This window comes from Dendrobates tinctorius, unplaced genomic scaffold, assembly GCF_039654945.1.
Source record: "Dendrobates tinctorius isolate UK_male_01 unplaced genomic scaffold, ASM3965494v1 ptg000232l, whole genome shotgun sequence".
In the NCBI taxonomy this organism is placed as follows: Eukaryota; Metazoa; Chordata; class Amphibia; order Anura; family Dendrobatidae; genus Dendrobates; species Dendrobates tinctorius.
The window spans coordinates 13,439,879-13,455,176 of record NW_027361899.1 but is presented as its reverse complement, the minus strand read 5'-3'; the positions used below and the strand labels follow the sequence as shown (position 1 = coordinate 13,455,176).

The window sequence follows — 15,298 nt, the reverse complement described above, 5'->3', positions numbered from 1 at the left end:
ACGAGGCCTTACGCTTGGATTCATCGTCGCTTTTTCCCTTCTTTGTGCTTTGTGCTTTTTTTGCACCCAATTGATCATTCTATTTGCACCTTTTCTGGAGTCAATTTTTATGCAACATTTTGCAAAAACTTTGTGAATTTTTGCTCAAAAAGTTGCAAAACTTATGGAAAGAAGGAAAACCAAAATGGGTGAGCTGCTGGCGCCATTTTGAGGAATTTGGTGCAAGAAACGTCAGTGAATATGACAAGAGAAAAATAGAAAAGTGACTTAAAAAAATGCAAATCATGAGTCGGAGCCGTGATGCCACATTCATTATTGCAGTTGTGTTTTTCACAAACTTTTGGAGTTTTTCACCCGTTTTACGTTACATTCTTCTTTTAATTTGCACCTTTTTTTACCCTATTTGATGTTTGCCTGCGTTTTTAATATTAATCATTGCGGGTGGGGATTGATACCTTCAGATTTTTGGGCCGATTTATCTATTGCAGCTTTTTAAAAAGTCAAAAAGTTATAAGGTTTTTGCACCAATGTGATTTTGAGATTTACACCTGGAATATTTGTGCAATTTTTTTTTTTTGCAACATTTTATTGGAGCGTGAGACTTTTTGTGCTAAAAATCCACAAGAGTTTAAAAGCAAAAAAAATAGCATTTTGGAATTTTTTTTTTAAAAAAAGTCATTAACCGCTTGCAAAATTTTGACAAAGTTGTTGCAAAAAAAATCACTTAATGAAACAAAAAAAAAAAAAAGGAAACCAAAACGTAATTGATGTATCGCTTCCCAAGTCTCGTCAGGTAGTACCGCATATGTAAAGCTCGGTACATCAGCTCAGGGTCCTGGGTGACCATTTTATAAATTAAATTAAGCAATAACTGTAAAGGGTTAATCGGTCTCTGATATTTCACACCCTCCACACAGGACACGGGACGGCCGCCGGTGAGTGACGGCTACCGGGATGTATATTAATCAAGAATTAATTATCGGAAAACTGAAGCAGAGTCGCCCGGCAGATCGTCCCCAGCACGTAAAGAGTTAATAATGAGCAAATTACAAAGAAAGACAGAAGCCAATATTCCAGCTGTACCTACAGCGTCGAGAAAAAGTCTTCATACCCCGTGAACTTTTCCACATTTTTTCGCGTTCCGTCCACAAATTTAAATGCATTCTATTGGGACTTTCTGTGATCTCAACACGAAGTAACAAGTATTAGTGACGTGTAAGGGGAATGGCAGAATATTTTCTAAATATATTAATGATATAAATCTGGCTCAGTGACATTGGATGGAGACGTCTGTGATCAGCAATTTTCGAGTCTTGTCACAGATTCTCTGGGATTCGGGTCTGGACTGTGACTGGGCCGTTCACACACAGGAATATGCTCGGAGCTAAACCCTTCACTGTAGCTCTGGCAGGATGATTAGGGTCGTTGTCCTGCTGGAAAGTGAACCTATGCCCCAGTCTCAAGACTTTTGCAGCCTCTAATAGGTTGTCCACCAGGAATGCCCTGCATTTAGTTCCATCCATCTGCCTATCACCTCTGACCAGCTTCCCTGTCCTGGGTAAAGTAAGGTCTCCCCACAGCAGGATACTGCCACCACCATGTGTGATGGAGGGGATGGTGTTTTCAGGGTGATGGTTAGTGTTAGTTTTCCGCCACACATAGCTTTTTTTTATTTTGTCCAGAATGTTCCCCTTTGGTCTCATCTGACCAGAGCAACTTCTTCCACATGCTTGCTGTGTCCCCTACATGGCTTTTTACAAACTGCAAACGGGACTTCTTATGGCTTTCAAAAAATATTTCTCTTCTTGCTGTTCTTCCATAAAGACCAAATTTGTGGAGTATGCAACTGTGATGGTGTGATATGCTATATGGATATCATTTTGTGTATATTGCTATTTCACTGATTTGCATAGTGTTAATCTTGATGCCTTGTATGTCTGCAGCCTGACTTTTATCTATGACTCTTGATGACCCCCTGTAGTGTCATAATCCCCCAGGCACCTTTTGTCAAGTCTGGGAGGCCTGAAGACTGGCCCCCAACCTGTTTTGACTCCCTGGACATAATGAGGGGGGCTGGGGAGGATAGGGGCTGGACAAGTCAGTTGCTGTGTGCAGAGCATGGTGTGAAGACAGGACTTCTGAGAGAAAGAAGAATATATGGAACATGTTATCCACTGTCAGCTGGATTTTGGACTCTCATCTCCCTGGACATGTTATACTGTTACTGAACTGCATTCAGATTCTGGACTATCTATCCTTTGTGTGGTGGACTGAATATGGACTTTTCATATTTTTGCCTAAATAAATGTCTTGGAATTGTTCACTCTCCTCTTGCTCTGTTGATTGTGTGATACCAGAGAAGGACCCCGTGACAGCAACTAATCGTTTTCCTGTGGACAGATTCTCCCCCCTGAGCTGTGGATCACTGCAGCTCCTCCAGTGACCATGGACCTCTTGGCTGCTTCTCCAATTTGTGGTCTCCTCTCGGGATGTCAGTGTAGGTGGACGGCCATGTCTTGGTAGCTTTGCAGTTGTGCCAAACTCCTCCAATTTTTGGATGATGGATTAAAGAGAGCTCTGTGAGATGTTCAGATCTTGGGCTAATTTTTTAATAAACTAACCATGTTTTACTCTTGTCCACAACTTTATCCCTGACATGTCTGGTGAGCTCCTTGGTTTTCGTAATGCTGTTTGATCACTAATGTTCTCACACTAACCTCTGAGGCCATCACAGACCAGTGGTAGTTATACCAAAAACAAATCACACCCAGATAGAATTAAGGTGCCGATTATGTGACTTATGGAGACAATTGGTCTCTCAGGATTTTACTTAGGGGTAACAGACTTCACAGGGGGCTGAATACTAATGCACCTCACAACTGTCAAATTTATATTCTTAAAATAATTAGAAACCCCTGTATCATTTCCTTTTCATTTCACAAATATTTGCTGCTTTGTGTTGATATCACATAAAATCCCAATAAAATACATTTACTTTTGTGGGTGTAATGTGAAAAAGTTCACGGAGTATGAATACTTTTTCAAGGCATTGTTTACAATTATATACAGAAGATGCCCAGGTTATATCAATAAGGTAGTGTAACGTACGTGTCACTTCATGCACATAACAGGTAATAGGTTTCTAGTCATTCCCAAAAGACAAATAATGACTTGGAAACAGAATGGATCAGTCGGACGGTGCAGACGATTATTGATCGATGACTTGTAAAACACAATAATCGACTTGTGGAAGAACAAAAGGTGCAAATATCAACATCAGTCACCAGCAAAACCCTGAACAAAGAAAGACACAGGGTTTAAAACCCAAATTAAGTGAGAAGAATAAATTTTATTTAATTACAATGATAAAAATAATTTGCACAGAAAGGGAAAAGGGCGGAAAAGAAGACTACCACACATCAAAAATATAATAGAAAAAATTGGAGTCTGGCTCAACAGGACTGGATTTTACTTTTATTTTTATTTTTCAAAGCAAAATATAGTGCGTACAAATGAAAATGTTCATGGTCGACATGACCCAGTCGACGTGTTTCAACTGCTAAGCAGTATTACTCATGAGGGGCAGTATTATAGTAGTTATATTCTTGTACATAGGAGCAGTATTATAGTAGTTATATTCTTGTACATAGGGGCAGTATTATAGTAGTTACATTCTTGTACATAGGAGCAGTATTATAGTAGTTATATTCTTGTACATAGGAGCAGTATTATAGTAGTTATATTCTTGTACATAGGAGCAGTATTATAGTAGTTATATTCTTGTACATAGGGGCAGTATTATAGTAGTTATATTCTTGTACATAGGAGCAGTATTATAGTAGTTATATTCTTGTACATAGGGGCAGTATTATAGTAGTTATATTCTTGTACATAGGGGGCAGTATTATAGTAGTTATATTCTTGTACATAGGGGGCAGTATTATAGTAGTTATATTCTTGTACATAGGAGCAGTATTATAGTAGTTATATTCTTGTATATAGGAGCAGTATTATAGTAGTGATATTCTTGTACATAGGGGCAGTATTATAGTAGTTATATTCTTGTACATAGGGGGCAGTATTATAGTAGTTATATTCTTGTACATAGGAGCAGTATTATAGTAGTTATATTCTTGTATAAGGGGCAGAAATATAGTAGTTATATTCTTGTACATAGGGGCAGTATTATAGTAGTTATATTCTTGTACATAGGGGCAGTATTATAGTAGTTATATTCTTGTACATAGGGGCAGTATTATAGTAGTTATATTCTTGTACATTGGAGTAGTATAATAGTAGTTATATTCTTGTATATAGGGGCAGAAATATAGTAGTTATATTCTTGTACATAGGGGCAGTATTATAGTAGTTATATTCCTGTACATAGGGGCAGTATTATAGTAGTTATATTCTTGTACATAGGGGGCAGTATTATAGTAGTAATATTCTTGTACATAGGGGGCAGTATTATAGTAGTTATATTCTTGTACATAGGGGGCAGTATTATAGTAGTTATATTCTTGTACATAGGGGGCAGTATTATAGTAGTTATATTCTTGTACATAGGAGCAGTATTATAGTAGTTATATTCCTGTACATAGGGGCAGTATTATAGTAGTTATATTCTTGTATATAGGAGCAGTATTATAGTAGTTATATTCTTGTACATAGGGGCAGTATTATAGTAGTTATATTCTTGTACATAGGGGGCAGTATTATAGTAGTTATATTCTTGTACATAGGGGCAGTATTATAGTAGTTATATTCTTGTACATAGGAGCAGTATTATAGTAGTTATATTCCTGTACATAGGGGCAGTATTATAGTAGTTATATTCTTGTATATAGGAGCAGTATTATAGTAGTGATATTCTTGTACATAGGGGCAGTATTATAGTAGTTATATTCTTGTACATAGGGGGCAGTATTATAGTAGTTATATTCTTGTACATAGGGGGCAGTATTATAGTAGTTATATTCTTGTACAGTGGGGCAGTATTATAGTAGTTATATTCTTGTATATAGGGGCAGAAATATAGTAGTTATATTCTTGTACATAGGGGCAGTATTATAGTAGTTATATTCTTGTACATAGGAACAGTATTATAGTAGTTATATTCCTGTACATAGGGGCAGTATTATAGTAGTTATATTCTTGCATATAGGAGCAGTATTATAGTAGTGATATTCTTGTACATAGGGGCAGTATTATAGTAGTTATATTCTTGTACATAGGGGGCAGTATTATAGTAGTTATATTCTTGTACATAGGGGGCAGTATTATAGTAGTTATATTCTTGTACATAGGAGCAGTATTATAGTAGTTATATTCTTGTATATAGGAGCAGTATTATAGTAGTGATATTCTTGTACATAGGGGCAGTATTATAGTAGTTATATTCTTTTACATAGGGGTAGTATTATAGTAGTTATATTCTTGTATATAGGGGCAGTATTATAGTAGTTATATTCTTGTATATAGGGGCAGAAATATAGTAGTTATATTCTTGTACATAGGGGCAGTATTATAGTAGTTATATTCTTGTACATAGGAGCTGTATTATAGTAGTTATATTCTTGTACATAGGAGCAGTATTATAGTAGTTATATTCTTGTATATAGGGGCAGAAATATAGTAGCTATATTCTTGTACATAGGGGCAGTATTATAGTAGTTATATTCTTGTACATAGGGGGCAGTATTATAGTAGTTATATTCTTGTACATAGGAGCAGTATTTAGTAGTTATATTCTTGTACATAGGGGGCAGTATTATAGTAGTTATATTCTTGTACATAGGAGCAGTATTATAGTAGTTATATTCCTGTACATAGGGGCAGAATTATAGTAATTATATTCTTGTACATAGGGGCAGTATTATAGTAGCTGTATTCTTTGTAATGTAAAATGTCTATAAAGTATGATGTTTCTAGAACCTTCTAGAAATCTCCCACTTCACTCTGATGAGAAATTCAGCCTGTCAGCTCCTACAGCTTACCTCCTTCCCCCTCCTTAACAGCTTGTGTCTGCACTGGTAATAGGACTCTTCCCCTATAGCATTTGGCCCATCTCCACAGAAAGGAATGTTAATTAGTTAAGCTAAAGGAAGTCCTTTGTTTTCTGGGACATGTGTCTGAAATAAACCTATGAGAGATATTAAAATAGGCTAGCATGGGCTCCGAACACGACAGAAAAACGAAACGGACAGTTCTGTGATCTGCGCGGACTCGGCTTCCCTACGGTGGCTCTTGCAAAGTTCTATCACCGCCAGAACCTGAGATATGGATTGCTCCCAAACGGAGTGTCCTAAGTATGTCATGTCTGATGTTGCTTTATTACATTTGATGAACTACAACCTATGAGGCCCTCAGTGTGTTGATACGAGCTTCCCTCGTTGAGATATGGTTATCATAAGTTTTTTAGTTAATTGGCAACATGGAAAAAGGGGGGATGAACTTATGCAGACTGCCCCTTTCGTGATGTCACAGACCCTGGGCTATAAGGCACCCCTCCCTTACAATGAGTCAGTGGGAGCTACAGCGTCCGTGCCGACCAGAACCCAGATGAGTGGAGACGTGTGGCTCCGCCTTCTCTCCCCAGCCACATGGACTGCCTGATACTGACTAAGCACATGTGTTACTTTCTGTCTTTTTAATCCCCTTTATGTTATATTTGTATTGTACATATGTAATGTCTCAACTTTATAGCAACTTTTATCTATGTAATCACTGCCCGCATTCTTTTGGGAATAAATGATAAAATCTATTTTAGATAATTACGCTACTGATCGGGTTGGCTTCGAACCCCTCCATTAAGTCTATAACTTAAGTGGAGAAACCAGGAGCTGGTGGCAGCGTGGTGTGCGTGGCTGACGAGGCTAGCTGGCAGTACAGAAGGGTCTTATATTGCTGAATGAGTGGTTGAGGCCACAGCATTGATAATTCCAGTACTGCAGTAGTCTAATTGCCCGTGCACAACAAGCAGCCCGTCCGGCGACTAATTATCCTAGGTGCAGTTCCCTGACTGACCTGAGGGTAAGGGGGCACCGGAGAGCTGCGAGTTCCAAAGTGGAACTGAGAAAGTGGGATATACATAAATCCCCGCAGTTCTTGGAAGGTTGTTAGCAGTGGCGGGGCAACCAAAATACCCCCCTGCAATAAATTGTTAGAGCAAGCTTGCTGTGTTTTTGTCACATGGTACCAGTGTTGGGATAACTAAGATAAGCCCCACTGTGCCTGTGATAGCCGTGTGCCGGCAGTGCGTCACGTCCCTCCGTCCGCTGACAAACCCGTATCGGTGGTGGGATCGTGACCTGTTGGTGGCACAGGGTCCGCTGTCCGTCGCAATTTGGCGAAAGCAATCCGCCCGTTCCTCACATATTGGTGCCAGCGGTGATTAGTGATTTGGTTTGAGTAATCATTCCTTTCACTAAAAACCTGCACGGTTCCTGCGGGAATCCTGCATCACAGGTTTTGGAGAACAGACTCAGTGGTTACTAGTCCTGAGACATTTTTGTGTACTTGCAAGTATTCCCTCCCTTTCTCTCCATTTTTCTTTCCTATCTTTTATTTGGCAACCATGGCGGCAAAAGGAAAACCTTGCTGCAGTATGCACGTACCAAGACATTGACGCCACAAGCAAAACCAGAGATCAATTGATCGCAGCTCTGGTGCAGCTGTACAACACCCAGAGTCCAGCGGGCGCAGAAGCTGGCCCAAGTGACAATGGGGCTGCAGCAGAGGCTCCACTCCTTAGCGCTGGCCCCACATTCAACCAGAGCGGGCTGGACCTCTACCTGCAAGCAGCCTTGGACGCACTCCCTGCCGAAGACAGTGAAGGACGGGTGAGGCTGATAGAGCAATATCGGTAGGAGGCCCGAGCCGAAAGAGAGGCTGAACGAAAAGCTCAGAGGGCCCATGAACTGGAGATGCTCCAGCGGGGGTGGAATGCCCTCATAGCCTGAAGCAGTGATCCCAGCAGCGTCCAAACTCCTAAACCCCGGCCAGAGCATTTTCCTGTGATGGAAAAGGACAGGGATTTGGACACATTTCTGCGAGCCTTTGAGAAAGCCTGCCGACAGTACCGGCTGGATAAGGTCCAATGGGCCAGGTACTTGACCTCAGGGCTAAAATGCAAAGCTCTGGAGGCGTTTGCTTCTCTGCCGTCAGAAGACGACGACTATGATGCCATCAAGCAGGCACTGATCGCCAAATACCGGCTGACACCTGAGGTATACCGAAAGAAGTTCCGGAACCTCCAACGTGGCCCACACGATAGCTATAATGATGTGGTGCAAGGAATTTGACCAGTGGATCCATGGACTGTCCGCTGATTCCTTTGAGCAGCTACGGGACCTGATGATCAAAGACCAGTTCCTGCATCTTTGCCCAGCTGAGGTGCGACAGTTGATCCTGGACCGCGAACCAACGAACGCGGACAAAGCGGTGCAGATCGCCGACAACTACGAGGCCAACTGGAAGCCAGAGACGCGGAGGCCAGTCACCACCAGCTGGAGAGGGGGTAAGCCTGCAACCAACCCCAGTGCCCCAGCTAGCCATTTCTCCCTGTTGCCAACACCAGGCCTGCTACTGACAGTCGCCTGTGTTTCCACTGCAAGCGGCCTGGTCACCTCAGTTACACCTGTGCGGAAAAGCCGAAGAACCCCCCAGCGAAGGCCTCTGGGCCCAACAACTCTGTTCTTTTGGTGGGAGGTGTGGTTGGGAGGATTGACGACAACGTTCAACCCGTCCAGGTGGGGGCCCGTCTTGCTACAGGCCTCAAGGACACCGGGGCTGAACGAACCCTCATGTGTCCTGGACTGGCGGCCCCTGAAGAGTTTGTTGAGGGGAAAACCCTGACTGTCACCGGGATCGGGGGTACCCGCTGTCCCTTGCGAGTGGCCCGGGTTTTTCTTGATTGGGGTGCTGGGAACGGGGTGAGGGAAGTGGGAGTGTCTGAAAACCTGCCCACTGTTGTTTTATTGGGGACTGACTTGGGAAGGATGGTTGCATACTACGTCCCTGACACCCTTCCCCAATCTGATAATAAGGGTAACGTTAACCCTGGTGTTGATGATGATGATGGGAAACTGAATGTGTTACCTGCTAATGCCTTGATGAGTAATGATGCAACTAACAACCATTCTCTCCCCAGGAATGATGCTGATGGTGTTGTAAATGTACCAAAGAAATCCGATAACCATTCTTTCCCTAGGAGTGGTGATGATGATGATGATGATGTATCTGTGCCGACTGAACCTGTTAACCATTTCTTTGAAACGATAGATGTGTCCACAGGTACCGAAGTGCTCAGCCCCGTCACTCTGCGGAGTGAGACGGCTGAGGAACCCCTGGCAGGAACGAGCAACGGTGCTCAAGGAAATGGGTAAGTGCATGGGGACCATGAGGAAGGTAATGCCATGCAACTGACCAGTGCCACCGAGGAAGGTAACTGGCTCATAAGTAGCACTGCTCCTGAAGTGTTGGGGGTGGATGGGGAAGTAGGGCCCATAGCAGCACCGATTGGTGGGTCTGTAGAAATCCTCAGGGAGACAGCATACATAGCAGCTGTCACACGCAGTCAGAGTGCCCAGATCGCAGGTAGCGCCCTGTCTTCTGGACCCTCTTCTGCTACAGGAGAGACTGAACCAGAGGTGAACCCAGAGCAGGTTCCAGAGGGTCCCAGTAAGGAAGGAACCCTGATGTCGCTTCTGGCAGCCTCCAGCAAGGAGTTCCAGGCAGCTCTGCACTGAGATGCAAGCCTGGAGAAATTGAGACACCTCGCCGAGACGCCCACCTCCGAGCCTGATAAGGAGAGGGTGTTCTTGGAACGAGGAAGGTTGTACCGGGAGACAGTACCCGGAGATTCCCAAAAAGAGTGGTTGAGGGAAAGACAGCTAGTCGTCCCCCTACAGTTCAGGACTGAGTTGTTGCAGATTGCCCATGAGATTCCACTCGCTGGACACTTGGGGATCAGCAAAACAAAGGCACGGCTGTCTCAACACTTCTCTTGGCCCAAGATGGGGACAGAGGTAACACAATACTGCCGCACCTGTAACACCTGTCAAAAAAGTGGGTAAGGCGGGGCCTGCTCTTAAGGCTCCCCTTATTCCTTTGCTGGTGATAGAGGAGCCTTTCCAGAGAATCATGGTGGACATTGTAGGCCCGCTGGCCGTCCCCAGCAGCTCTGGAAAGCGATACATTCTCACCGTGGTAGACTATGCTACCCGGTACCCAGAGGCAGTAGCTCTGTCTTCAACCAGGACAGATAAGGTGGCTGACGCACTGGTGACCATGTTTTCGAGGGTAGGATTTCCCAGGGAGATGCTTACCGATCAAGGGACCCAATTCATGTCTCGCCTAGTGGAGGCTCTCTGTAAGAGAATTCAGGTGAAGCACCAGGTATCGAGTGCGTATCACCCACAGACTAATGGTTTGTGTGAACGCTTCAACGGTACCCTCAAACAGATGCTCCGCATGCTGGTTGAGACCCAAGGGCGCGACTGGGAGCGGTACCTCCCACACCTGCTGTTCGCTTACAGAGAAGTTCCGCAGGCCTCGACCGGGTTCTCCCCCTTCGAGCTCCTGTATGGCAGGCGAGTCCGGGGACCCCTTGGGTTGATAAGAGAATCCTGGGAAGATGAGCCAAACCCCACAGAAGTGTCCATTGTGGATTATGTCATGCGTTTCCGTGACAAGATGCAGACCTTGACGCAGTTGGTGCATGACAACATGACGCAGGCTCAGGCTGACCAGAAGCACTGGTACGACCAGAATACCCGGGAGCAGACCTACCAGGTGGGTCAAAAGGTGTGGGTGCTGGTCCCCGTACCAACGGATAAGCTTCAGGCAGCCTGGGAAGGCCCATACGTCGTCCACCAACAACTCAACCCAGTCACCTACGTGGTCACGCTTGACCATGCTCGGGGTAGGCGCAAGGCCTTTCACGTCAACATGCTGAAGACGCACCACGAACGTGAAGCTTGCGTCCTACCGGTCTGCAACCTGCCCGAGGATGGGGAGGAAGATCCCCTCCTGGACATGCTGGCCCAAGCCAAGGCCAAAGGGTCCATTGAGGACATGGAGATAAGTGGTTTGCTAACCGTATCCCAGCGGTCGCAGTTGGTGGAAGCCCTGGAACCCTTCCGGGCCGTGTTCACCAACCGACCTGGGAGGACGGAGTTAGCGGTTCATGAGGTGGACACCGGGAATCACGCCCCACTACGGCGAACACCTTATCAGATCTCTGAGGCAGTGCAACAAGTCATGCGCCAAGAGATCGAGGAGATGTTAAGGCTGGGGGTGATTCGACGGTCCAAAAGCACGTGGGCCTCACCTGTAGTCCTCGTGCCTAAAAAGGATCGAACCACCCGGTTCTGCGTGGATTATAGGGGGTTCAACGCCGTCACAACCTCTGATGCCCACCCGATGCCGCGCATCGAGGATCTGCTTGAGCGGTTGGCAAAAGCAAGGTACATATCCATCATGGATCTGAGTCTGGGATACTGGCAGATTATGAGGCGCAGGAGAAATCCGCCTTTATCACCCCCTTTGGACTGTACGAGTCCACAGTCATGCCCTTCGGCATGAAAAATGCCCCTGCCACTTTCCAGCGGATGATCAACCACCTGCTCCGGGGACAAGAGGAGTACGCAGTGGCGTACTTGGACGGCATCGCCATCTTCAGTTCCACCTGCTTTGAAAGCAGCCCTGTGCAACTCTCCAGCCCAAGAAGGACTTCACCTGTTTCTTGGTCCTGGGGGTGGGCCAGGATGCGATTATGTCTACCTTTTCTGGCTCCGGACTCATGGAACCCCGCCTACCCGGTGCCCCAGGTAGTGGACCTAGCTCATGCCCATCTGGCACTTTCCCGGCTTGATAGTCAGGCCTGCCTGGTGAAGACGCTTGAGCACCTCCTGGAGATGCTGAAGGTGTTCCTCCCAGGTGGAACTGAAGATGGCGATGTCGTCCAAGTACTTCGGTATACCTCAGGTGTCAGCCGGTATTTGGCGATCAGAGCCTGCTTTATGGCATCATAGTCATCGTCGTCTTCTGACGGGAGAAAAGCAAACGCCTCCAGAGCTTTGCTTTTTAGCCCTGGCCCATTGGACCTTATCCAGCCGGTACTGTCGGCAGGCTTTCTCAAAGGCTCGCAGAAACGTGTCCAAGTCCCCGTCTTTTTCCATCACGGGAAAATGCTCTGGCCGGGGTTTAGAAGTCTGGACGCTGCTGGGCTCACTGCTTCGGGCTGTGGGGGCATTCCCCCCCCCGCTGGAGCACCTCCAGTTCATGGGTCTTCTGCGCCTGGCGCTCGGATCTCTCAGCCTCTCTTTCGGCTTGGGCCTCCTGCCGATATTGCTGGATCAGCCTCACCCGTCCTTCACTGTCTTCGGCGGGGAGTGCGTCCAAGGCCGCTTGCAGGTAGGGGTCCAGCCCGCTATGGTTGAATGTGGGGCCAGCGTTCAGGAGTGGAGCCTCTGCTGCAGCCCCATTGCCACTTGGGCCAGCTTCTGCGTCCGCTGGGCTCTGGTCGTTGTCCAGCAGCACCAGAGCCGCGATCAGTTGGTCTCTGGTTTTGTTTGTGGCGTCAACGTATCGGTACGTGCATACTGAAGCAAGGTTTTCTTTTTTCTGCTGTCTGTACCAGTGTTCTCCTTTTGCCGCCATGGTTGCCAAATAAAAGATAGAAAAGAAAAACGAAGAGAAAGGGAGGGAATACTTGCAAGTACACAAAAATGTCTTAGGACTAGTAACCACTGAGTCTGTTCTCCAAAACCTATGATGCAGGATATCCGCAGGAACCGTGCACGTTTTTAGTGAGAGGAATGATTGCTCAAACCAAATCACTAATGCTCTAGGATTATCCCACCGCTCTGCCACCAATATGTGACGAACGGGCCCACCGCTGCCGCCAAATTGTGACGGACAGCTGACCCTGTGCCACCAATACGTCACGATCCCACCACCGACACGGGTTTGTCAGCGGACGGAGGGACGCGATGCACTGCCGGCACACGGCTATCACAGGCACAGTGGGGCTTATCTTAGTTATCCCACCACTGGCACCACGTGACAAAATACAGCAAGCTAATCTTGCTCTAATAATTTACCGCAGGGGGGTATTTTGGATGCCCCACCATTGCTAACAACCTTCCAAGAACTGCGGGGATTTCTGTATATCCCACTTTCTCAGTTCCACTTTGGAACTCACAGCTCTCCGGCGCACCCCTTACCCTCAGGTCAGTCTGGGAACTGCACCAAGGATAATTAGTCGTCGGACGGGCTGCTTGCTGTGCACGGGCCGCTAGACTACTGCAGTAAGGGAATTATCAATGCTGTGGCCGCAGCCCCTCATTCAGCATGTAAGACCCGTCTGTACTGCCAGCTAGCTTAGCCAGCCATGCACACCACGCTGCCACCAGCCACGCTTTACTTAATCAAAGAGTTAATTAAGACCCCAAATTAGTAGCGATTATCTAAAAAAGGCGCATAGTTCGTTTCTTAGAGCATGGAGTCAAACTGATAATTTTACGATTTATTCCCCAAATCAGGCAGATTACAAATACAAAAGTTGTAATAAAGTGAGACATTACATATGTACAAATACAAATATAAAACAAAGTGGATGAAAGAACAGAAAGTAACATTCACGTGTGCGTAGTTGGTATTAGACAGACCATGTGGCTGGGGGAGGGGCGGTTAACCAAACGTCCCCACTCATCGGCACGTCTCTCTGGCAGGAGGACTCCAGCTGAACTGACTGGAATTTGGTAGGGAATACCTATAGCCTAGGGTCTTTGACCTCACGAAATGGGCGGTCTGGAGAGGTACAACCTCCCTCTCTCCAAGTTAGGATTTGGCCACAAAACTTAGAATAACTATATCTAAACGAGAAAAGCCCGTACCAACACACATAGGGCATCATTGTTTGTGATTTACCGAATAGAATCCGACGACACCAAGCATGCCATACTTAGGACACTCCGTTTGGGAGCAATCCATATCTCAGGTTCTGGAGGGATTAGGATTATGAAAATTAGAGATTGGTAAGCTGCTTTTCCCCCTAGCTGTGCTTCGAGAGGAAATGCCCGGTATCAGGTTTCAGATGCCGGCAAAAAGCACACACATAGACAGCTGCTAAAAGGGGCAGAAGGAGGGGGCTGTAAGGGAGGGGGAAGTGCTGCCAGCTGACAGTGGACAATGTCCTCAGTAGTGTGAAATGGGAGATTTCTAGAAACATCATACTTTATAGACATTTTACATTACAATAGTAGTTATATTCTTGTACATAGGAGCAGTATTATAGTAGCTATATTCCTGTACATAGGAGCGGTTTTATAGTAGTTATATTCTTGTACATAGGGGGCAGTATTATAGTAGTTATATTCTTGTACATAGGAGCAGTATTATAGTTGTTATATTCTTGTACATAGGAGAAGTATTATAGTAGTTATATTCTTGTACATAGGGGGCAGTATTATAGTAGTTATATTCTTGTACATAGGAGCAGTATTATAGTAGTTATATTCTTGTACATAAGGGCAGTATTATAGTAGTTATATTCTTGTACAGAGGAGCAGTATTATAGTAGTTATATTCTTGTACATAGGAGCAGTATTATAGTAGTTATATTCTTGTACATAGGAGCAGTATTATAGTAGTTATATTCTTGTACAGAGGAGCAGTACTATAGTAGTTATATTCTTGTACATAGGAGCAGTATTATAGTAGTTATATTCTTGTACATAAGGGCAGTATTATAATAGTTATAGTCTTGTACATAGCAGTATTATAGTAGTTATATTCTTGTACATAGGGGCAGTATTATAGTAGTTATATTCTTGCACATAGGGGCAGTATTATAGTAGTTATAGTCTTGTACATAGGGAGCAGTATTATAGTAGTTATATTCTTGTACATAGGAGCAGTATTATAGTAGTTATATTCTTGCGCATAGGGGCAGTATTATAGTAGTTATATTCTTGTACATAGGGGGCAGTATTATAGTAGTTATATTCTTGTACATAGGGGCAGTATTATAGTAGTTATATTCTTGTACATAGGGGGCAGTATTATAGTAGTTATATTCTTGTACATAGGGGCAGTATTATAGTAGTTATAGTCTTGTACATAAGGGCAGTATTATAGTAGCTATATTCTTGTACATAGGGGCAGTATTATAGTAGTTATATTCTTGTACATAGGGGCAGTATTATAGTAGTTATATTCTTGCACATAGGGGCAGTATTATAGTAGTTATATTCTTGTAAATAGGGAGCAGTATTATAGTTGTTATATTCTT

At 44.7% G+C, this 15,298-nt stretch overlaps 1 protein-coding gene across 2 annotated transcripts in view; it reads right to left on the bottom strand.

Moving 5' to 3' along the window:
• Positions 1-15,298, bottom strand: part of TOGARAM2 (TOG array regulator of axonemal microtubules 2) — a 121,632-nt gene that overhangs the window by 104,430 nt on the left and 1,904 nt on the right. The window lies entirely within an intron of this gene.